Source organism: Sander vitreus, chromosome 3 (assembly GCF_031162955.1).
Source record: "Sander vitreus isolate 19-12246 chromosome 3, sanVit1, whole genome shotgun sequence".
Lineage (NCBI taxonomy): Eukaryota > Metazoa > Chordata > Actinopteri > Perciformes > Percidae > Sander > Sander vitreus.
Genome location: NC_135857.1, coordinates 34,313,604 through 34,336,665, shown reverse-complemented (window position 1 = coordinate 34,336,665; position 23,062 = coordinate 34,313,604). Strand labels below are relative to the sequence as shown.

The 23,062-nt window shown below is 45.6% G+C and overlaps 1 protein-coding gene across 1 annotated transcript in view; it reads left to right on the top strand.

Annotated features, from left to right (window-relative positions):
- The first annotated feature begins 12,684 nt into the window (after window positions 1-12,684).
- The window catches only part of LOC144515898 (uncharacterized), a 48,184-nt gene continuing 37,806 nt past the window's right edge, over window positions 12,685-23,062 (top strand). Inside the window, exon 1 of the mRNA XM_078247090.1 lies at window positions 12,685-12,936. The gene's annotated coding sequence lies outside the window, so the exon portion shown is untranslated. The remainder of the gene's footprint in view (window positions 12,937-23,062) is intronic.

Here is a 23,062-nt window from a genome sequence, read left to right as displayed (position 1 = left end):
ACGAGCGAAATCCGCTGACGGCGGCGAAAGTGCCCCGATGTTCACCGCTCTCCCCGCTCTCCCAAAGTTGACTCTGTGGCGGTAGCCAATGAGAGGGCAGACTCGCAAACCTGCCTCCAACATATTCTGCCGTGTATACACACTCACATGCTATACGTGCAAACTAAAAGATCGTGATTTTCCTATAGCCTAATTTATGATACGTCTCTGTATGACTACAGTGATGCTAACAGTTAGCTTGGCAAAAGGTTGTCCAGGCAGTTGGTACTCCTGGTGGGTTTTTATATATATTTGTTTTAGTAGTAGTAGCATTGTACTAACGTTAGCATTGTAGCAATGACAACTAGCTTGTTGCTAGTAATATAACGTCATTCATACTAAACTAAACGCAACTTTTTAAGCAGCAAAGTGTGTGACTGGAGTAGAAAACATACCAAACAGTTGTGTTAGGCCAGATATCAACGGATAGAAAACGTATATCAACACCAGCAACTCATTGTCTGCAAAATGTGAACACTGTCGGCATTATATTGTGGTGACACAAACCGCTTGAAATCCGCTGCTCGTGACCGAGACAGCAGTTTATCCCGCCCCTCGGATTGAGCCCTGCCAACGGTGAGTTCCCAGACCCAACATCTTGATGTTATATTACTAGCAACAAGCTAGTTGTCATTGCTACAATGCTAACGTTAGTACAATGCTACTACTACTAAAACAAATATATAAACCCACCAACATCTTGATGTTGGGTCTGGCATGTCAGGCTAAGTCTCAGTCGTTTTGGTGTATAAGCTTAACTGTTGTCACCGCATGACGCTCACCTGTTGTCGGCTAAACTCAACTGTAACGGCCTCTGAAAACAACCGTCCCCTCGCGGTGCTCTGTAGCCGGCTCACAGTCACCTTTTCTCGGCTAAACTCAACTGTCATTTGACCGGCTGGCGGTCACCCAAAGTCTGTATGATATCACACAAATTGTTGTGGATACTTTTTCGTAGCATAACGTAAAAACCCGTTCATGAGAAAGTGCTATCAACAAGTAAAATCCGATGCTGAAAACAAAACCTTCGCCATCAGATTTTATAGCGATACTGCCTTTAAGTTCTTTCTTTCTTTCGTCACGTATATATCCAGCTTGAATTTAATTAATTACAAAAAGGTTTGATTACTGTAAATATCAGAAGAATTCACCAAACTAACATAATAACACATAACTCCTTTTCTCTTGCAGCCGTTTCAGTCTCCAACTTTTCTTCATTTCATTCCACTGCTATAAACTCTGTGTGTGTACCGTGTCCGTTCGCTGGAACTAAAGACTGCCACAAAACAAAAGTATGACTCATCACACACACACACACACACACACACACACCCACCCCCTTTATTTCACATGAATGGGGGATTGTGGGATGTTTGGGGGAGGAGGACGCTGACATGCATCAGGGCGCAGCCACTGAAAGGAGACCTGCCCCCTCCTCTTTCCTTCCTCCTCATCTTTCTTTTTTCTCCTCTTCCTTCCTCTCATCCTTCCCTCTTTCTGCTTCCTCCTCTCCAAACTCTCACTTCTTCTGCCTTTTCATTCTTCCACCTGTCGTCCTTTTCCATTTCTCTTTCTCTTCCCTTCCTCATACTGTTCCTATTTCTCCTCCATCTCCTGTTCCTACTTTTCCTTTTCCTCCACCTTTTTGTTGACTCCCATTTCTCCTTTTTTCCTCTCCTCCGCCTCCCATTTTCTCCTCATCTTCCCCCTCTCTTTGTCCCCCTCCGCTGCAGCTCTCCGTTCGTCCGTCCACTTCTTGCTCTCATGCCTCCTCTTCTCTTTCTTCCATGCGTCTCTCTCTCTCCTCACTCCTTCTTTTCTACTTTTCCTCTCCTGCAGCCACCTTGCCCTCCCCCCCGACTTCATCTCCCTGTTTTTACCCCTCATCTACTTTTACTTCATGCTTCACTTCCTTCCTCCTCATCTTGTCTTCCTCTCCTACTACTCTTTTCTCTCTCCTCCTCCTTATCTTCCTCTAATGCATCCTCCTCTCTCTCCACACCAAACTCTTTTACAGTCCCTCCATAAAAACGTGATTATGCGATTGCATAATTCAACGTATAATCAGCCAAAGTCCTCATATTTATGCGGGGGGGGGGGGGGGGGGGCACTTTCGCCGCATAAATTGCTGATTTCCGCGCCAAATACGCGGGGCTTGCATGATTTCATAATCTCCCGCATTTTCGTTGCAAAAAAGTCCCCAAATATCTTAGCAGAAAGTTGAAAAATGTTGTTTACTTCACACTAGAGCAGCCGTTTTCCCCTGTTGCCATGGGAACGTTATGAAGTGATGTAATTACGCGACGTGAACATCATCGAGAAGCTGCAAACCCCGCGAAGAAGCCACGATGACACCGCCGTTTTTGCAAGTTCCCGCAATTTCATCGCATAACATTGCATAAATATCCCTCATATTCCATCACATTTATTAAGAAAACGTGACGAATAATCAAGGATTTTTGCCCAAAACAATCACAAAAAGACTCCTCGTTTTTCCAGAAGTTTTTCAATGTGGACGAGACTCTGATGGCTTTATGCTACAGATCTTACATTGAGCCCATTTTTAGCTTTTTGTTTGATTTCACTCTTAAGACACGGGTTCTCAAACGTGTCACTCAAAGGTCCGCATCTAAAAATGGTCCAAAACGATTGGCAATAACAAAAACATACATACATTCAGGTTGAGTACTCAGTGGTACCGATACAACTACCTGGAAATTGGTACCGGACGGTACCTTTTGTCGGTAGCCTACTTTCTCGTTACGCTTTGGCTACATTTGAACGCGTAACGTATGCAGACCGTTGGGGGAGAGCATTGTGCCACGTAATGTATCTTTTAACCCAGTGTTTCTCAAATGGGGGTGCGTGTCCCCCTAGGGGTACTCTGGAGGACTGCAGGGGGTGCGTGTCCCCCTATGGGTACTCTGGAGTACTGCAGGGGGTACGTGTCCCCCTAGGGGTACTGTGGAGGACTGCAGGGGGTACGTGTCCCCCTAGGGGTACTCTGGAGTACTGCAGGGGGTACGTGTCCCCCTAGGGGTACTCTGGAGGACTGTAGGGGGTACGTGTCCCCCTAGGGGTACTCTGGAGGACTGCAGGGGGTACGTGTCCCCCTAGGGGGTACTTTGGAGGACTGCAGGGAGTACGTGTCCCCCCTAGGGGGTACTTTAGAGGACTGTAGGGGGTACGTGTCCCCCTAGGGGTACTCTGGAGGACTGTAGGGGGTACGTGTCCCCCTAGGGGTACTCTGGAGGACTGCAGGGGGTACGTGTCCCCCTAGGGGTACTTTGGAGGACTGCAGGGGGTACGTGTCCCCCTAGGGGTACTTTAGAGGACTGTAGGGGGTACGTGTCCCCCTAGGGGTACTCTGGAGGACTGCAGGGGGTACGTGTCCCCCTAGGGGGACTCTCTTGTCTCTTATTTTATTTTTTTGTCCCTTTTGTCGCCCTAGTGTTGCCTTCCTTCTTTCTACTGTCTTTTTCAAGGTAAGTTTTTGTCTCCTTTTTCCATCAGCAACTAAAAGCATTAGTTGTTTCATGCCTTTATAATGTTGTTGTTTTGATGTTTTTTGTGACTCCAACTACAAATCAAATCTCCCCTCGAGAGACAAAGAAGAACTCCTTCATCTTTGTCCTCTTGTTCCTTTCATCTCTCTCTTTCCCTTCCTGCCTCTAACTCCATATCGTCTTTCTTTTATTTCCTCTTCCTTCCCATTTCTTTCTCCGATCCCTCCGCCAACTCCCCTTTATTTTCCCTCTTGCTCCTCTCCATCTCCCCCTTTTCCTCAGCTTTTCCTTTCCTTTCCTCCCATCCCTTCTCCATCTTCCTCTTCTCCTGCTCTCCTTCTGATTTTGCCCCTAGCTCCCTTCTTTTCACACTTTCTGCTCCATCTCTCCCGTGTAAAGCACAGTTTTCATGCTTTTTTATTTCCCTCCAGGGCTGACTTATTCTCTCTCTGTCACTCACACATTTCTCCATCACTCTTTTACACAGATTTAACCCCATTTTCTCCTTCTTACATCCTTTACTTCTCTTTTCCCCTCACTTCCTTCTCCTTTTGCCATTTTCTTTCGTCCTTTCTTTCTTTCTTTCATTCCTTCTCCCCTCCTCCCATCTCTGTTATTCCAGCAGTCAACATTGATTAGATATCGAAGTTAATCCCAGATAAACTCCTCCGCTTATAGCCCGCTCACCTCAACCAATCGCAGAGCCGCTTGCTGCCAACGGGGGCTCTAAACTGCGTCCCGATTGGCCGACAGCTGCCGCATGCCGCCCCATTTTATACAGTCTGTGATGCCGCCGCACGGGCACAACGCACGCCCCTGGGATGGGTGAGCGGGAAATGAATGTGACAGGTTGTGCTGAGAGCCTGATACAGCGCGCACACACACACACACACACACACACACACACACACACACACACACTTACTCACTCACTCTATTACTCACTCACCCATGTAGCTTAGAATGAAGAGGCAAACAAAGGCCATATGTTGTGAACTCAGAGATTCAAAGAAAACGGTGCATTAGGGTTGACATTTTTGAACCCGTTGATTGTTTTAGTAAATGCGCGTGTATATTATAGTATAGTATATAATATAGTATTATAGTATTATCAACATTTCTGTAAAAACTATGTGCAATGTACAAATAAAATCACAGGATATTGCAAAATCTATAGCTTTAAATGTGATGTTTGACAGTCCATGTGTATGCATCGACTACGTTTGCATTCATGCTTATTCCCATATTTGCCCTTGTTCCCAAAAAGACGATATTCCGACTAAACTCTTTACATGGCTAATGAGAGGGAATATTCCCGTTTACGTGCAGCTGTGGAAAAATAGGATATTTTTCAACGTTTTCCAGCAGCGGCTGACATGTTGGGCCGTACGAAACACAGCCTCCCTCTTTCATTCCTTCAACCAGCTTCTTGAAAAGGTCGGCTCATATCCAAAAACCTGTTGATATCAAAGTCTTTGATAATGTTTAAAAGTAGCTGTGTTTCTCCTTTACTTTTGGCCGTGCATCTCTACCGCACAGAGCTGACCATACGCCAGAAACAGGCAAGAGGCCGTAAACTGGTGCGTCCATCCGAGTCATTTACAGCTGCCTGCTCAGTGCAGAGCTAAGATAACAGAGATGATTTCACTTTGATAATCCTCCTGAAATCCCTGTGTGTGTGTGTGTGTGTGTGTGTGTGTGTGTGTGTGTGTGTGTGTGTGTGTGTGTGTGTGTGTGTGCACATCCACGTCGTGCTCCATTCAAAAAATGTCGTAAAAAGCGACAAACGTCGGAAAAAAAGTGACAACGTGGAAACCAACTTCATATATATATATATGAATCACATTCTATGGACAGTTTCTGTTATAAATAAATATAATACTACTGTTAATACACATATTTCTTAACTGTTAACTTCAGACGTTAAAAGAACGGTCTGCATTATTTCGTAGGATATCATACGAACCCGTTCATGAGAATGCGTTGCACCATTTACTGCAACACCATTCCCAATTTTGTATCCATAATATAAACCTATCGCTAACTCATTCTCTAGTACCATTTAGAAAACCTTTCGCTATTCCCATTACATCCATCTGTGTATCCCTATCTGTCCGTCTGTCCTCGGGTGTATCCATCTCGTTCCCTCTGCCTGGTTATTTATTACCCATCAGCCCCGGCCTTAGCCAGGCATGCCAAGGCTGGTCACTCTGTCCTCAGGCAAACTCTCTCTCTCGCTCTCTCTCCCTCTCTCTATCTCTCTCTCGCTCTCTCTTATTACCCCCTCTTTCTCACTCCATCGATGCCTCTCTCTCTCTCTCTGGCCGTCAGTGTCTCTATAGCTCTGTTTTCATGCCGCTGTCTGGCACTTTTTCTGTCTCATTTCTTGCTCTGTCTAGCTTTCTGTCCGTTGTTTTTTTCATGTCGTTCTCCATCTTCTGTTAGTTTTTTCCTCTATCGCTGTTTACACACACACGTGCGCACACACACACACACACACACACACACACACACACACACACACACACACACACACACACACACTCTCTGCTATCACCGGAGGCAGAGGACTCTCTCTAGACATCTCTGTCTGCTGACATCCAGACGACATTGGACTGTGTATGTTTGGATTTTTTGGGTGTGTGTCTGAGTGTTTCTATCTGTTGTTTTGTCTTTATCTGTTTAGATAGATAGGTAGGTAGGTAGGTAGGTAGGTAGATAGGTAGGTAGGTAGGTAGGTAGGTAGGTAGGTAGATAGGTAGGTAGGTAGGTAGGTAGATAGATAGATAGGTAGGGTAGGTAGATGAGATGGGTAGGTAGGGTAGGTAGGTAGGTAGATAGATGGGTAGGTAGGTAGGTAGATGGATGGGATAGGGTAGGTAGGTAGGTAGATAGATAGGTAGGGTAGGTAGGTAGGTAGATAGATAGATAGGTAGGTAGGTAGGTAGGTAGATAGGTAGGTAGGTAGGTAGGTAGGTAGGTAGGTAGATAGGTAGGTAGGTAGGTAGGTAGATAGGTAGGTAGGTAGGTAGATAGGTAGGTAGGTAGGTAGGTAGGTAGGTCTTTGTTTCATTCAGCTTCCATACCAGCAGAAACACAAAGGATGTTTTGAAGAGATGGAGTGGTGGAGATATAAAAGAATGGAGGCGTCGGTCGACTGAGGATGAGATGAGAGAGAGGTTCTGAAAGAGGGGTGGTGGAAATAAATGCGTAGGTGTAGATAGAGGGAGGCAGGAGGAGAGAAGAAAGAAAGAGGATGAGGGGAAAAAGAGACTTGAGAGGGAATTAAAGATGAAACCATGTTGGCTTGTTTGTCAACTTTGCCCTGAAGGTGTGTGTGTGTGTGTGTGTGTGTGTGTGTGTGTGTGTGTGTGTGTGTGTGTGTGTGAAATTACAGCCATGGAGCTTAATTAGCCTTCAACAGCACTCATTAGTCTGGTTTGAACTATGAGGCCAAAGAGGAATATTCTGGTTTCCACTGGAGGGCCCAAGTGGGATAGACTAGTTTCCATTAAAAGGTCAAAGTGGGATAGCCTGTTCTCTTATAGTGTAGTACAGATGGTCCAGAAGAAATGTTGGGGGGGGGTGGATGGGTCAAACAAACACAGGACTTTCACCCAGGAGACCGGGGTTCATGTCCCGTTTGAAAATAAAAGGAAACAGAGAGGGCTTCTTTTGACTTTACAGAACAAACGGAGCTACGTCACGTTCTGCGTCACGTGCGTATAACCTTCAGGAAGTGAAGAAACGTCTGATTTGATCCCAAACAACCGTCTTTTTCAAACTTAATGAAGTCGTTTTGTTGCCTAAACCTAACCAAACTGCACTCGTTTCACAACGTTTAAAAAAAACACGACCTTTACGTTCTCTGGTTTAGATGCGAGGACTGAAAACTCTCTTGTGGATCGTATTAGAGGGTCGGAATAAACAAACGATATTGACTGGTTTGGAGGATTTGTTGCAATCTCGCCAGTCCCGTTAGCGGTTATGTTGGTACAGCTGGAGATATCTCTGTCAGCAGAATCCAACACATCTCCATCCGTTGGGCAAAACGATGGATGGTCACGCAACATTTTGTCCCGCTCATCGTAAAATGGGCAAAGTATAGAGCGTTGGTGTTACCAGATCTACTACCATGTTCTGCATTGTTGAAGTATTTTCCTGTCCCATCCTTGTTCTGGGACGCATCAGGACGCATGGCCGTCCATCGGGACGCATGGCCGTCCATCGGGACGCATGGCCGTCCATCGGGACGCATGGGCGTCCATCGGGACGCATGGACGTCCATCGGGATGCATGGGCGTCCATCAGGGTGCACACACACACAACACTGGCTTTGCCTTCTGGCTCAGCTCTCTTTTCGTCACAACGGTGCGATAAATTGAATGTAATACCGCCGCCACTGCGCCGATTCTCCGACCAATCTCCCGCTCCATTGTCCCCTCACTCGCGAACAAGACCCCAAGGTATTTGAACTCCTTCACTTGGGGTAAGGACTCATTCCCTACCTGGAGTAGGCACTCCATCGGTTTCCTGCTGAGAACCATGGCCTCAGATTTAGAGGTGCTGATCCTCAGAAGAATGCCTGCAAGTTTTCTTTTTCAGTTACTCTTTCTAGCTTACAATAATACAAGCCCAAACCTCATCCTGAACACACCAACTTCATTACAAATATACAAACACCTCGGGGACTTCCTTTGCCCTGAAGTCATTTTCTCACAGTTCACTGCCTGGCCGTGTATCTTTCCACCAGTTTAAAATCTCACCAAACCTTCCATTCCTACAGCCTGCAAGTAAAAACTAAAGATGCCAACTTCCTGCAAGTTATCTGAACAGACTGTCATGATCATTTCAGAACAACTCAGCAAGTGTTTGATTATCTACGTGGAGATTGATTGCTACGAATATCTGTTTTGGCTTTTTGTGTGTGTGTGTGTGTGTGTGTGTGTGTGTGTAGGTGTTCCCGGTCTCTAAGCCTCATTAGGTGAGCATATGGAGTGATCTGTAGACGGTCGGGCGGTGATGTGGAGCAGAAACGAGTCTGACTCAGCACTCCTGCCGCTGAATTATACAGCTGGATGTTTTTCCGTTTCTGTACTTTTTAATACGATGGAGTTCTTAGTAGACTGCTCTAAAACTCGCCTGACTTGCCTGAGATTTATTTATTGGCTAGCAGACGATTTTATGTTGTAGAAACTGAAAGGCTTTAAATCGTTTTTTGTTTTTTTTAGATAATTTTTTGGGGCTTTTCCGCCTTTAATCGACAGGACGGCTGGGGGAAGACATGCAGAAAAATCATCACAGGTTGGATTTGAACCCTGGAACTCTGCGTCGAGGCATAAACCTCTAAGTATATGTGCGGCTGCTCTACCCACTGAGCCAACCCGGCCATTTTAAATAGTTTTTTTAAGACAGGTCTCCTCTGAGCAGGAACAATGTTAGTGTTGGAGCCGTTGGGGATTTGGTGCTTTGCTCAGAGACACATCGACCGTAGTTAAATGACTGTAAGGGATCTTTTTCCTACTTGATGCAGGGATTCAGGCCAACAACCCTGCCAACGCATTCTCATGAACGGGGGTTCGTATGAAAGCTTAAGCACACCAATTTGTATGATATCCTGCAGAATTAGGCGACGCTTGTCACGTGACAGTTAAGTTCAGCTGTCTTTACAGTTACATTGGCCATAACTGTTTTGTTATTGTTTCCTTTATTATGACTGTTTTCGTTGTAAGAGCCAAGATTTAACAAAATGTTTTGTTATATGCACAAAAAACAAATATACAGTAAGTAAAAAAAAAAAATGTAACCGACAAAATTTGACTGTAATACGGGTACAGAGCACCGTGAGGTGACTTTCCTTGCAGGGACCGTTGCAGTTGAGCGACAAAATTTCAGCGACTGCCAATGTACGCACAAAACGTGTGTATGTGGAGAAAGTTAAGCTTAAGTCATAAAAATAGTTTAGGCTTTTATGGCATAGAGGTGCATTGTTTGAAGGTTGCAAGAATGGAAGAGGAAATTGCACCACACAAGGCCCCGACCTTGGTGTGTGTGTGTGTGTGTGTGTGTGTGTGTGTGTGTGTGTGTGTGTGTGTGTGTGTGTGTGTGTGTGTGTGTGTGTGTGTGAAGATACCAGTTTCTGTGTAGAAACAAGAAGGAGGATAGGATAAAAGCTTGAGGGAGAGAACAGATCAGAGCTCATAATTCAGAGGACAACTTGGTGGACCAGCTCTGACTTAAATGTCTGATGCCAGGGAAACTTAGTCTCTGTTTGTGAATCCGTAGCTGTGTTGTAACTCTTATGCTGGACTCAGTAAACTTTGGTTTACTGAACTCTTCGTCTCAGATTGATTCTTGTGTTCTGGTAAACTTAAGTCCGATGTAAGAAGGCGCGGGAATTAATAAATTGGAGTCAGATTTGACAGGCCTCAGGGCATTATTTTAGACTTAATTCCCTACACCAGCCGGTCATGTGACAGTTAAGTTTAGCCGAGAAAAGGTGACTGTGAGCCGGCTACAGAGAACAGTGAGGTGACGGTAGATGTGACGTAATAGCAGAGAATGAAATGAAGAATGAAAAGGTGGAGACTCAAATGGCAGCAGAGGAAGCTTATATTTTAGTTTTGATATTTACAGTAATAAAACTTTTCTTAGGCGCTATGCAGTTTTGGCAATTTCTTTGCCGTTTTCTCGCTTTTTGCTGGCAGGTTTCTCTATAGAGCTCCCCCTACAGCTTCAGAATAGATATTTGGCAGCTCCTATGTTTACTCGTGTCTGACTCCTCGCTCGGTCAGTCTGCCGTTTCCTCTTTCTCTGTTCCTCCGTCAATGCTTTCCTAGCTTTCTGCTTATTTTTTGCCGGCTCAGCCATGACGATAGTGTGAAAACCTCCATCGCTACCTTGTTAGCCGGTTTCTGAATGTGTGTGCTGTGCTGTGAAGCAATTTGTTACATCGCGAGACCTGATATCACGCCATACTTCCTGACGCTGAGGCCGCCGGCTCGCTGGCCGAGAGTTGCAAGGGTGGTTTTTGGCACACCTTTGTGTGTGGGAGGGCGGGGCTGGATGAACGGGTTCGTATCATATTGAACGAAAACTTATGCTCAACAATTCGAATGATATCCTACGAAATTACAGCGACTGCCAGCCAGTCACATGACAGGTAAGTTTAGCGGTCTTTACAGTTAAGTTTAGCTGAGAAAAGGTGACTGTGAGCCGGCTACAGAGCACGGCGAGGCAGTGGTATAGTCTAGTATTTTATAGTGAGTGTAATGTAATTTTTTCCCTCCCAGCATTAGACTCGCCCGTCCCAGAGCGACGTGTCCGAGAGCGACAACCCCATAGGTTTTCTGTACCGTTACCACGTAAAGCATCAGCCTCATCTGGCTCAAGTTGGAACAAAGAAATCAACTAAATCCTCCAGAGGCCAGCCTCCGTTTCACCTCCTCAGCATCCATTTTCGCGCTAATCGAAACGCATCACCTGACCGCTCATTTCCTGCGCAACCCGGAGCGCAAGCCAGAGACCGGACCGAGCCCGTGTAAAATGATAGAAATTAGGACCGAATGGGTCGGGTTCGGGCAAAGATCTTCAGCTCTAGTATACAGTGTTTGACATCAGTGTTTGACTTCAGCCAGAATCCCTATCATGCATTGAAAACTACGGTAAAATGCTGTAACAGTTTTCAGTATTTTACTGTGGTACAGTATGTAGTAATTAACTGTAGATATTACATTATGTCTAACAGTGTATTTAGAAATGGCCGAGTGTCACTGCAGTTTGTGATTGATTGATTTTCTATATGACATAGGCCTGTGCTTGTTCCACACATTCGTTGGTGTCTGACGAGAGAACAGGCAGACCGACACATTCTCATCAACGGGTTGGTACGAAACTATACGCATCAACCGCCTTATAAAGGACGCATTGCGTCCTGCATTGAATGTTGGGTTCTGAACATAAGATGATGGGCTGTGAAAAACCAGAAAAAGGTTTTTCAGAAAAGGTTTCATTGCCACAATAAGTTACACTTATGTGGAGTTTGCATGTGGGGGGAAAGGTGCATACCTAAACAAGCAGACAAATATTACACACAACATTAAATGTGACATAAATAATAAATACAGAAAAACAAGGACATACATACAAAGTAACTGTTGCTTAAATAAAAAGGCTGAATGGGTTGAATGCAAAAACTGCAAAGAATACGCCGTATATGAAAACCTAAAAGAATGACATCAAATAAAAGGTGGTGATCCCATGAAGAACAGACTGCGTGAAGATGCTCTGCTGCCGAAACTCTTCCAGCGGACGGCCTGAAGCGGACGCGGAGCCGCGAACACATCCAGCCAACACGTGCACTTTTTAAAACTGATCCGGCTTAGCGTGCACGGCTTCTCTCTACTGCTCCATCTCCATCTTCTTCCAGTTCACTCTGAATGGTTGATGTTTGAAAGAAGAGGGGGGGAGGCCTCCTCCTCCTCCTCCTTACCCCCTCCCCCCTTCATTCTCCCCCCTGTGTTTGCTCGCCCTGATGCTTTGCCCCCATTGTTCTCCTGCCCATACACACACACACACACACACACAGGTACCAAACAATGCCTGAACCGTGAATGGAGCAGCCACCACAGGGAGAGTTGTAAGCTGTTGGCGCTCAGACTAGAACACTGTCTCTCTCTCTCTCTCTCTCTCTCTCTCTCTCTCTCTCTCTCTCTCTCTCTCTCTCTCTCTCTCTCTCTTTCTTTCTTTCTGTGTCTCACTCATCGCTGGAGCATCACATTCTCTTCTCAGCTTCTCGGCGACCAGAGAGCAAATGAACCCCCGAGAAGATAATGTTTCTCTAAACCCTCTTAACTAGAGGGGATGAAATTTGGGGAGGGAGGGAGGGGGGGGGTCTGGCGAGGCAAGGGGCGGGGCTGGTGGTCTTCATAGTTGCCAGGGGCAACCATTGGGGAGTGAGCGAGGTAGGAAGGCCCCCGTGCTTGTGTGTGTATGTATGTATGTATGTATGTATGTATGTGTGCGTGCGTGTGGGACCTGCCAACGTCCTGCTACGAGACCCCTCGCGCCAATTTCATCCCTCACAATTGGCAGAGAGAGAGAGAGAGAGAGAGACCTAGACTGAGACGCGCAAGGGAGAGAGAGAGAGAGAGAGAGAGAGAGAGAGAGAGAGAGAGAGAGAGAGAGAGAGAGAGAGAGAGAGAGAGAGAGAGAGAGAGAGAGAGAGACAGAGAGAGACAGAGAGAGAGAGAGAGAGACAGAGAGAGACAGAGAGAGAGGATGGCTGGTAGGATTTAGCCCCAGCAGCAGCGTCTTTTCCCGTCCAACACAACAAGCTTATTACCTTTCTCTCCACGCGCTTTGGAAACGGATTTACGCGCACCAAAAGGAGGTTTGTTTGGCTCATTTATCTACCTATTCTGTGCTCTCATCGTCTCCCTGCTCTTTGCATTAATCGCTGCCTTTTTTGATTTCATCACCTCTTTAAATGAACCGTTTTATTGGCCGCGTTGTTGCGCGCAGGTTCGAGGCTATACAGCTCGCGGGAATGCGTTTAATGGCGATTAGCTGGCGCGTAATTAGCCGTTAACGGTCACATTAACCTGGTAGTAGTAGTAGTAGGAGAGCGGCGGGGTTTATACCGGCTGGCGGCAGGGGGGGGGGGGGGGGGGGGGGGTGCAAGAGGGGCTTGTTTGTGTCGAGGTTGGAGGGTCTCCGGAAGACAGAGACAGTGGTGGCGGCGGCGGAGGGGGACAATGAACGGGGCTGTTGTTTGGCGACGCTACGTGTTGGTTGTGTGTGCCCCAAAAAAAGCCGTTGATCCGGTTGCTTCTGGAAGCATCGAGGGGGGGTTAAATTAGAAATATGTCTGTTTCATGATTTAGTTATTAATCACAGCAAAGCCCGGTAGAATCACACAGACTGGCTCCAGTCTGAGCGTCTGGTTTGTGCGCTGTTTTCTGTTTGTGCGCCGCTTTTGGAGCAACAGAGGCGAATGATATCAGTCTTATATGTTAGTGAGTGTTCACATGGGGCTCAACAGGGAGCTTTGTGGTATTTCTAATCACACATGGAGTCGTTCTAGTGCAGGGATGGATACCTGCTCTATGATATATTTGATATGTATGTGATATTTTCATGCTTTGTCTTGTCCGTTTGTTGCTCTCGGTCGCAGACACGTATACGGTCAAATGTGAGAGCTGCCTCTGTGCATCTGACACGTGAGTCTGTCATCTGCCCATGTGAATGTGTGTGTGTGTGTGTGTGTGTGTGTGTGTGTGTGTGTGTGTGTGTGTGTTTGTTTTCGGCGCGTACAGTCTGCAGAATACCACCAAATAGATGCATGAACAAAAGGTGCATTAAGTTGTTTATGCGCCTTTATAATAAAAAAAAATAAAAAAATAAAAAACCTTGAGGATATCATACAGTGCGCGCGCAGAAAGAGACAGAGGCTGAAATGGGGGCTGAGGGAGACGGGGGGCGAGGGTCTCTCAGCCATTTTCGATGAAGCGCGTGTAAAAACGCACGCACATGGCGACAGATTCCGACTGAAATCACATTTAATGTAATCGCAGCCCCACGGTGTCCATGTGTGAGATGTAAACGAGGTCAGCGCGGGAAAAAAGGCGCCGAAACACGCTTATTATTTGAATCAAACTAGCAATTATCATTATTAATATTGTCTGCTACTGTATCATTTCCATAAAGGAGCTTGGAGGTTTGAAGCGAGGCTCTTTCTCCCCCCACAATAGACAAGAGGGCAGCTTGTTGGGAATTTGGCGCTTCACTTGTTTTGGTCAATAAGGAATTCTCTCTCTCTCTCTCTCTCTCTCTCTCTGTGTCTCTCTATCTCTCTCTATGTCTCTCTCTCTCTCTCTCTCTCTCTGTGTCTCTCTATCTCTCTCTATGTCTCTCTCTCTCTCTCTCTCTCTCTCTCTCTCTCTCTCTCTCTCTCTCTCTCTCTCTCTCTCTCTGTGTCTCTCTATCTCTCTCTATGTCTCTCTCTCTCTCTCTCTCTCTATCTATGTGTCTCTGTGTCTCTCTCTCAGTCTCTCTGTCTCTCTCTCTCTCTCTCTCCCTCTGTCTGTCTCTCTCTCTCTCTCTCTCTCTCCCTCTGTCTCTCTCTCTCTCTCTCTCTCTCCCTCTGTCTCTCTCTCTCTCTCTCTCTCTCTCTCTCTCTCTCTCTCTCCCTCTGTCTCTCTCTCTCTCTCTCTCTCTCTCTCTCTCTGTCTCTCCCTCTGTCTCTCTCTCTCCCTCTCTCCCTCTGTCTCTCTCTCTCTCTCTCTCTCTCTCTCTCTCTCTCTCTCTCTCTCTCTCTCTCTCTCTCTCTCTCTCTCTCTCTCTCTCTCTCTCTGTCTCTCTCTCTCTCTCTCCCTCTGTCTCTCTCTCTCTGTCTCTCTCTCTCTCCCCTCTCTCTGTCTCCCTCTGTCTCTCTCTCTCCCTCTCTCTCTCTGTCTGTCTCTCCCTCTGTCTCTCTCTCTCTGTTGTTGTTGATGTCGTAGCCCCCATGAACCCCTTCCCTCTCTCGCTGCTCTTTTATCCCATTTGATCATTAGTAACCCTCTCTGTGATGTGATTGGCTGATGAATCGATGCTGTGGGATGCTTATGTGCAGTGTGACTCTGTCTCTATTGTTCCCTGTGTAAACCTGATGCTTCAATCGCCTTTAAATCGGCTTAATAAGCCAAATAAATTGCCTCAGAAGCAGTTCCATCGTGTAAAGTTGTGTTTACATCTGATATAATATTGCTACAGCGATTTAAAGTGCAGTCAACTGTAAAGTCTAGTCTCCGTCTTCACGCTTGGTGTCATTATATTGATGTATTTTTACAATATTTCAACAAGATTTTATTATCGCTGCAAAATGTGTAAAATATTCTTTTCATATCAGCAATTTCACCAAATGAATTATTTAATCTCTTGTCTTTGTTGTTGTTTTTTGGAAGGAGAGGGAAAGGAGAACAGGAATAAAAACACGGCGCCATATTAGAAGCTTTTTTTTTTTTGCCCCCCAAAATGGAGGGGGAGGAGGCTCACAGGAGCTCATTAGCAATGCAAATTAGGTTTTTTTTTTCTTTAACTGGCTCGGGCACCTGCTGTCTCGAGCATGCGCGTGGCTGCCCCCCTCCCCCCCCCTCTTCCTCGGGAACGCGTCTCCCTCCCTCCTTCAGCCTCCCTCCCCCCTCATCCTCCCTCCCTCCTTCAGCCTCCTTCAGCCTCCCTCCCTCCTTCAGCCTCCTTCAGCCTCCCTCCCTCCTTCAGCCTCCTTCAGCCTCCCTCCCTCCTTCACCCTCCTTCAGCCTCCTTCAGCCTCCTTCAGCCTCCTTCAGCCTCCCTCTCTCACTCTTCAGAATTATGTTCCTTGTTTGCGCGCGTGGCTCACACACTGTTGGAGCTTTTAGACAGATATATAAGAATATGTATGGCAGAAGAGGAGCTTGGGCGCTTGTCTCTCCTACTTAAAAAGTGTCTCTGTGTGTGCCACGCTCTCAAACAGCAGCTTTCTTTAGCATAAGGAGAGGAGAGGAAAGGAAAGGAGAAGAGACGAGAAGAGAGGAAAGGAGAGGAGAGCAAAGGAAACGAGATGAGAGGAGAGGAATGGAGAGGAAAGGAAAGGAGAGCAAAGGAAAGGAAACTAGAGGAGTGGAGAGGAGATGAGAGGAGAGCAAAGGAAACGAGAGGAGAGCAAAGGAGAAGAGAGGAAAGGAAACGAGAGGAGAGGAGTTGAGAGGAAAGGAAACGAGAGGAGTGGAGAGCAAAGGAGAGGAAAGGAAACTAGAGGAGTGGAGAGGAAAGGAGAGGAGATGAGAGGAGAGCAAAGGAAACGAGATGAGAGCAAAGGAGAAGAGAGGAAAGGAAACGAGAGGAGAGGAGATGAGAGGAAAGGAAACGAGAGGAGTGGAGAGGAGATGAGAGCAAAGGAGAGGAGAAGAGAGGAGATGAGAGCAAAGGAGAAGAGAGGAGATGAGAGCAAAGGAGAGGAGAGATGAGAGAGGAGAAGAGAGGAGAGATGAGAGCAAAGGAGAGGAGAGGAGAGATGAGAGCAAAGGAGAGGAGAGGAGAGGAGAAGAGAGGAGAGGAGATGAGAGCAAAGGAGAAGAGAGGAGAAGGCTGTTGTTTGGCCTGAAGGTTAATCTTTTATTTCATTAAGTGTAACAGTTTATGGTTCCAACTGAAGTCATCTTTGTTTCATTCATAAAACGCTGCAGGAAACACTGGTGTTCATTAGGGTCGGGTACCGAATTCAATACTTTTTAGGCACCGACCGAATTGCCTTTAAATGCCTCGTCATTCAATACCCAATTTCAATACCTAAGGAGTAAATCTCATCAGTGTCAGTGGGCCAATCAGCACGCAGCATGCTTCTACCAAGATCTAATCATGTTTGTGATTGGCTGTCTAACGTTACGCGTCGTAGAGACAATGTTGTGATTTCTTTTAGTTTTATATCGCAAAAAGGATCGTTTGGGAACCGATGCCAAAGTCACAGTATTGGTATCGGTACCATACGGTGATGTCGGCCTTTTATTCCCTGCTCTCTAATACGACCCACAGGAGCGTTTTCCGTCCTCGTATCTAAACCGGGGAACCTAACGGTTTTAACCACGTCAACGTTGTGAACAGTTGCAGTTTGGTTACCTTTAGGCACCAGAACTACTAAGTTAAGTTTAGAAAAAGATGGTGGTTTGGGTTACTTTACTTAACTTCCGGTTGCGGACGCGACGCAGAACGTGACATTCCACAAAGTTAAAAACAACTCTCCGTTTACTTTTATTTTCAAACGGGACATGAACCCCGGTCTCCTGGGTGAAAGTCCTTTGTTTGTTTGATCCATCCTGCGTCCTTACGAGGACATTTGGCGCTCTTATACGTCGTCCCATCGCGTCAAAAAGTGACGCTTGGTCGGGTGCCTTTGGTGTTTGTTAGTGACGCAAAAAGTCTCCTTCAGCGTCATATTTAGACGCGCTTAAGTCCCATAAGTCGACTTATGGGGGCGTTTTTTGTAAGTTGGAGGACAGTCTCGAAGTATACTGTATTTTAGCATTGTGTTGTAAAGGCAGACACATTGTGGAAGTCTGCAATCCATTACAACCTAACAGTGTCATCATTCTGACATGATGGTGTTCACTAGGAGGGATTCTGCAGCTCCAGGAGATTTCAGGTCTTTGCAAGTTGTTTTTCATTCTGTTAGAGAAATGAAGGAGACCCACTTGCTGCCTGAAAGGTTTAAAAAAAAAAAAAAAATGTTTCAGAAAACTGCCAGCAGTAATGTTGTGTGACAGACAGATCAAGAAAACATCGTTCTATGACTCATTGAAGCCATATCTTGTCTACTTTAACTGGAATAACCAAAGACAATGTTCTTATAGCCATATCGCTTCATTTAATTAAAAATTCCCAACACTGTAAGCCTTTGATGTAAATTTACAACTAAAATACAGGATCATACTGTAAATGGCAATGCATTCTGGGAGAAAACAATAATACTATTACAGCACTATGTGCGAATGTTACAGATTACAGGTATTTACTGTTAATACTAGGGATGCACCGAATCCAGGATTCGGCTTTGGAGTCAGACGAATATTGGGCTTTTTGACGGGGTTCTGTTTCTGCCGAACCTTAGAATGTTTTACCACCGAACCGAACCCTACGCTCGCTACGCTGGTCGACGTAATGACGGCGCCGTTGATTACGGGAAGGTGTTTACGTAGGTGGAGCGTTCAATGCAGCAGGCTGTGAGAAAGTGAAAATGGAGCTGGTGAGCAGAACAAGTGTTGTTTGGCAGTACTGTCAGTCAAAAGAAGGCCATTCAAGTCCAGCTACATGTTCAGTTAACAATGCTGATTAGTCTGGTGGTGGCGAGGACCCTAAACAATACACAACATCACCGCTGTTACAACATCTGGTATGAAACATCTGGAAGAATACGAGCTGAGCATGAAGGAATCTACAGACAGCAGCCAGAATGCAGCAACTTCAGGTACAGCAAAGGAAGGACAGTCACTGCTAAAAACTTGTGTTAACCAGACGACCATCACCAGCTTTGCTTGCCCTGGGAGGAGGATTCGGTTTCGGCAGAATCTTAACCAGTGGATTCGGTATTTGGCCGAACCCCAAAAATCTGGATTTGGTGCATCCCTAGTTAACCAATGCATAGGAAAAGGCGGGAATTACACTGCACTACTCTAGTATATTACTGTAAATTCAAATAATACCGTAATAAACTGTTTCTCTATTTACAGTAAAACATTGTAACATTTAAAATCAGTAGTGTGTGTGTGTGTGTGTGTGTGTGTGTGTGTGTGTGTGTGTGTGTCTGTAGGCGAAGCTGCTGCCTTTATATTACTATAAATGTACTGTGAAAAGTTTTACAGTGTGTGAGTGTAGTTTTTAACAAAGCCCAGTTTTCATGTTAAATGTATGTCTATTTAAACGCACACTCTTTTATTTCTCCGAGATAATCCACTCAGGATAAGTGCTGGTTTTCCATAATGAGTCCATAATGTAGATGTTCAAATTAAACTATTGCTGAAGGTTTGAAGAAGTCACATTTCGTACAAGCTTAGAATGTGGAAGAATGAAGCCCTACTGTGCTTTACAGTTAGTGATGTAGTAGAGAGTGAACTGCACCACAGAAAGTCTTTACAATCTAAGGGCCCTATTTTAACGATCTGAGCACACGGCGCGTTTAGGGCGTGTACGAATCCACTTTTGCTAGTTTGACGGCGGAAAAAAGGGTCCGTGCGCCGGGCGCATGGTTCAAAAGGGTTGTACTTAGTGTCTTCATTAATCAGAGGTGTGTTTTGGGCATAACATGTAATAAACTAATCAGAGATCATCTCCCATTCCCTTTAAGAGTCAGGCGCGTTTGGACCTTGGAGCATTGCTGTTATGATGGAGGATTTGCACATATTTTCAATCTTTTGCGTGTTTGTGTGCTGCTGTGCATCCCTGTATGTGTGTAACAAGCATAGTGTGCGGGCTGTGCATAAGCGTAGACACATTTTACTAATTTGCTGTTAAAATAACAATGAAATGCTGCGTTATTGGCTTTAGACCAGGTTTTTGTTGGTCAATGGTGCCATCACTTCCCGCTGCCTCAAGATAGCAATACGCCCAGAATGCACCTGAACACACCTCCCTGTAAGACCAGCACGCCCAGAATGCACCTGAACACACCTCCCTGTAAGACCAGCACGCCCAGAATGCACCTGAACACACCTCCCTGTAAGACCAGCACGCCCAGAATGCACCTGAACACACCTCCCTGTAAGACCAGCACGCCCAGAATGCACCTGAACACACCTCCCTGTAAGACCAGCACGCCCAGAATGCACCTGAACACACCTCCCTGTAAGACCAGCACGCCCAGAATGCACCTGAACACACCTCCCTGTAAGACCAGCACGCCCAGAATGCACCTGAACACACCTCCCTGTAAGACCAGCATGCCCAGAATGCACCTGAACACACCTCCCTGTAAGACCAGCATGCCCAGAATGCACCTGAACACACCTCCCTGTAAGACCAGCATGCCCATGGGCGAACAGATGGGCGCAGGTGCATTTTGCTATTTAAACGGCGTGGACGGGAAATTGACATCGGTCTTAAACTAGAAAAGACACTTGCGTCGGGCTTTGCGCTGCGCCGGGTGCAAGACAGGACCCTAAATAGTTTTATGAGTTGTATCAGTTCACAGTCCTCTACGAAAATGCAGCTTCTCTGAGCGTGAAACTTTTGTGCCTGACATCTGACTGACCGACATCATTTGTTGATTATTTATTTATATATTTGAGTTTTGTCTGACTGTTTATCATGGATTGATTGTTCCAGATTCTTAAATTTGACGATTTGCGGTATAGGGCTGCAACTAACTATTATTGTCATTGTGGATTAATGTGTGGATTATTTCCTGGATGAATATATGAGTTGTTTGGTCTCAAATGTCGGAAAAATGTGAAAAATATGGATCAGTGTTTCCCAAAAAGCCCAAGATGACGTCTTTAAATGTCTTGTTTTGTCCACAACTAAAAGATATTCAGTTTACTGTCCCAGAGGAGAGAAGAGACTAAAACATATTCACATTTAACAAGCTGACATAACAGAAGTTTTTACTCAAACCGATCAATCGATTATCAAAATACTGACGATGATTGGCCACACAATAGAAGTGATATGAATGAATGTTTTTTTTTTTTTTTAGACCACATGAATGTCTTTATAAAGAACAGATTATTTGATATGAGAAATAACAGTTTGTTGCAGCTCTACAGAGGATTTGTCTTTTATTACTGCTACTCGTCTCCTAGCCAGAGAGATAGCAGAGACAACGAGACGACATGGTGCACAGTTTAGATGTTTGCAGAGCCGATGTGACGAGATTATTTGATCAGAAAATAAAATGTGAAAAAAACCCTCTGCTGGAAAGACTTAGGAGATAACATCAAATCGGTATTAAGCTAGACAGACAGATAGCATGGCCATGGATAAAATATTTAGCTGGCTTTCCAAATCAGCCTTTTCCCTCTCAGTGTGTGTGTTTGTTGGCTTTCCAAACCAGCCTTTTTCGCTTTTTTGTGTGTGTGTGTGTTTGTGTGTGTGTGTGTGTGTGTGTGTGGGTGTGTGTGTTTCCCCCCACAAATCCTAACCGTTATGCCTGTTTGCTGGGGAAAACAGGGTCAGGCTGGAGAAGAAGAAAAAAGAGAAAGCGAGAGCGAGCCCATGATGGGCAGATAAAGGCCTGTCTGTGTCTGAGGGAGAAGAGCGAGGAGGATGAGAGGAGGAGGAGGAGGAGGGCAGTGTGATGAAGGGGCCTCTCTGTTGAAGGAGGGAGTTGCGGCTCTATAGATGGCGGACAGAAACAAGGCATTTAGTCTGTGAGTCGGCCTCTGTAACGCCATAATAGGCTCTTATAATGATGCCGCTATGGACAGGGAGAGGGGGAAACAGAAAAACACAGAATGTCCCTTTAAACTGGGGGCTTGTTGTGAGGAATGCCTATAGTGTGATGGAGATGGATGAGCTGTTGGGTAATTGGTAGGAACAAGAGAAAGCCGGATCTGGGGGAAAGTTTAGGGCCGGAACATAAAAAACCTCAACAGTGGAGCATGTGATGAATCCAGGTTCAAATCTGAAGTCATACTGTAATCCTGACTTGGTGTTAACAAGTGATATGACAACCAGTTCTCATTCCTAACTCGTCAAATAGGGACGCTTGGTCTGTGGCTCGCTTTGTCAGATACTGACTGGGACACACCTGGCAGAGCAGCAACTGTCCACGCTTTGTAAGATGATGTAGTATTAAGAGCAACAACGGTGGCGAGTAGTATGACAGACGGATGGATGGGTCAAACAACATAGGACTTTCACTCAGATCACCGGATTTATAAGGTTTAAGAAAGTATAAACTTGAGGTGGATGTTTAGGAGTTACGTTTGATAAAAGGTCACCTTGCACGGATTCTTCTCGTAATATCACAAGATCACACAAGTGAGAATCGCGGGATCACATATCACACGAAAAATCCATCTTGTCAGGCTTCAACTAAAAGCTTCTTTTTAATCAGCGTCTGGTGAGGAGCTACTGGCAGGCATGTCTGTTGTTTTTAACATTGCCGATTCAAGCTGAGCGCTGACTTTTGTTCCTCTTTGGCTCCAAAAACTACCTCAGTTTATTTTTTGTTTAATGAAGAAAGTTCTGGCACATCCAATTGTTGATTTGTTCAACACACTCGTTTGTATCGGACATTAGTCCCCTGGTGATATGGTTATGTCAATTTCAGTGTCATCTGCATAACAATGGTATTTTTTTGGTTTGTTGTTTTGTTGTTTTTCATAATCTGAGCCAGTATCTCTGGCTCATAATCTAAGCATGTAAATGTTAAACAGAAGAGGCCCCAGAATGGAGCCTTGGGGAACTCCGCATGTCATATTTGTCTGCTGCGACAGAAAGTCAAACAACAAGTCTCTCCTGGATGATGTTAATAGTGTTGCACTCAATTGTTCACATGAAAAGTGACAGAAATGGTTCAAACCCTGGCTCCTTTCTAACCTTCGCACTGCTGACTAATCGCAGCATGAAGTGGGTGGGCAATGTCTCATTTACAGGACATAGACACCCCTAATCCGATGTCAGAAAGGTGTGTGTTGGGGGAGGAAGTTTCTGGAGCTATATGTCCATCCAACAAGCATTTCTTATGGAGTATATTGGCAGCTTATGGCGTTTTTCCATTACATGGTACCTGCTCGCCTCGACTCGACTCGACACACTGTGCGTCCATTTTCCATTGCAGATTTTGGTACCGCCTCAGCGTGGCTGGTCGTTATATGCCGGCTCGACGCAAACACCAGCCCACAAGTATAAACATCAGGCCACTTGAGCTTGTTTTACAGTTCTGTGGAGGCTCCAGGCAGAGCTTTCGCCGTAGCCTACGTAAGTGGCCTGATGTTTATACTTGAGCCGGCCATGTGTGTGTGTACGTGGCTACGGCGAAAGCTCTGCCTGGAGCCTCCGCA